This window comes from Limulus polyphemus, unplaced genomic scaffold (genome assembly GCF_000517525.1).
Source record: "Limulus polyphemus unplaced genomic scaffold, Limulus_polyphemus-2.1.2 Scaffold5470, whole genome shotgun sequence".
In the NCBI taxonomy this organism is placed as follows: domain Eukaryota; kingdom Metazoa; phylum Arthropoda; class Merostomata; order Xiphosura; family Limulidae; genus Limulus; species Limulus polyphemus.
Window position 1 is genome coordinate 54,126 of NW_013671080.1, and position 2,576 is coordinate 56,701.

Below are 2,576 nucleotides of genomic sequence, written 5' to 3' on the forward strand. Positions count from 1 at the left end.
TCCCTCTAGCGTTACACTGCTAAATTAGGGATGGCTAGCGCAGATAGCCCTCGTGTAGCTTTGCGCGAAATCTATAACAAACTAACTAACTAATTTTCGTAAATTAGCTATAAATGCAGTTGTTAATGATCTCTTGGGAATGCTGTAAAATGTATTAGTTAAGGAAATGGTACATAACGATAAATGTCTCAGAAGCTACTACGTATTATTCAGGAATAAACATCGGGTAAAATTGATACATCTTAATTACTTTTAATATGCAGAATAACCCCCAGAGTAAGTCTCTTCATAATAAAACTTATGACTACAAATAACTTTATCAATTAAAGGAATCGTCTATTTCAAGAAACTCTGCATCTTTTTTTTATGAATTACGAAGAAAACAAGGAAATTTGGTAAATATCTTTCAAGAATCGCTGATTTATTTGGAGATAACTCAGAAATGATTCATCTCAGCACGAGCCTGTATCAACTATTAACATCACTCTTGTATTATATCATAAGAAATCTCCTGTTTCTAGAATTTTAGAATAGAACAAAATAAAACAATTATAATGACGGCAATGCGGCTGGTTACTTACAGTTACTGATTAAATATATATATTTAAGTGTTACAGATTTAAGCTCAAGAATATATCATAAACTGTTAATACCCCCAGAAGAAAGTATTAACTTTTGTGATACATTCACTGAAAATAAGAAACTTTTGGATAATTTAATTAGGTTTACTTTAATTTATACACTTCAAATACAAGAGTCGAATACATGTTAAGCAAATAAATTCAGTAAAATTAGTTACGTTTAGAATCTATATATATATTATGAAAATTAATGTTATAAAAACAGCAAAAAACCGATTCACGCCCAAAAATATTAGATTATTGTTCGACATCCCTTATGACCTCCCAGTGGCACAAGCGGTATGTCTGCGGACTTACAACGCTAGAATCCGGGTTTCGATACCGTGGTGGGCAGAGCACAGATAGCCCATTGTGTAGCTTTGTGCTTAATTCCAAACAAACATCCCTTATGCTACCGTTTTTATTATGTTATAAGAAACCATAATAAAATGTTCTTAACCACAGGACGAAGTAGTAAGGGAAGCGACTTTACACTTTAAGAAAAACCGAATTCAAAACAGTGAATGGTAATTTAGATGTGAGTCTTTAAAGACTCGAATACCTATATCTGCTCTTTACTGTAAATTTATAACTTTTATTTACATAAAAGTCTTGCAAATAAAGGCGAAACCTATGTATACATAGCTTATCGCTCTGTGGGCCCTACTTCTCAAGGTGCCACTCCCACCCATTTCTCTACTTTAGAGATTTTTTTTTAAATCCTAGTTTTATTTGTCTCTCAAGTAACACTAGTTTTGATCATTTAACTTAATTAAATAAAAGCGTGCGCGTGTGTGTGCAGTTTTTTGTTTTTGTTTTGTGAATCACATTAGAACTACAAAATTTATTGGTAAGATAGTCTTCTATTTGCTATCGACCTGTAACGTATTAATAAGAAAATTAGCTATTCATTGTATTTGTTTTTGCAGCGAAGAGTTGTGTTCTTTTGGCATGATAACCTTAAGACGGAGCCTTTACAAATGAAAACTACGTTGCAGGGCTGTTATCAAGATGCTCTTTCGTTCAGATATAGCACGACAGGACATCTACTGTAACGACGTTGAGAGGCTCCCAAATCGTTTTAGCTTAACGTAATCATCCTTTATACTATAAGTACAGTTTTTGGTACATTATAAATTTGAAATATTTATCTTTGAAAAAAAAAGATAGACTATTAAAAGTTTTTAGGGTTCGTTAATATTCAGGTATTTTTCCTTCACTCAGTTCAATTAAGAAGATCATTAATGATAAATAATAATATAAACTACTTTTTCTTTACTACCTTTGATAGTAACTATACCAAACAAGTATTCTACATTGAGAACTTCTCAAACAAAGTAGTTTAGTTATCTATTTGATCTTAACTTGGGACTTACTTGTACAATATACCTACTATATTCCTCTCCAGACGCGTTTGTTGACTCGCATTGAAACTTTTTTGAACTACTACTTCACAAATTTATGTTAATAATTTTGGTATCAAACTGTAAATTATAATTAAAATTTTAGTATTACACATTATTTAATTTCATAATTGAACCTTTTTACTTTTGGAAACAGTCTTTTATATACACTTACTTCAATATATGACATGTGAATAACCATTCGAAAGCTCAGAATGTCCCCCTAGTGGCTTTCTCAGCCATTATCACGTGTTAGGACGCCATCTTGTTCTTTCAAACCAAGATTTCAAGGAGGTAGGTTGTGTCTTTAGTCTGCTCGAAATTTCATATTTCTTAGACACAGATACAGCTTAGTTACTACACTTGATACATTATAGTGGAATTCTATGGTATCAATATAGTAATTTATGATTTTTTTGGTTATTCAACTGTATATATATATACATATAAAGATATATATATAATTTTTATATATATAATGATTTATAAAATTATAATATATAATTTATATATATATATATATATAAACCTAAAAAATTATTTCGTTTCTATA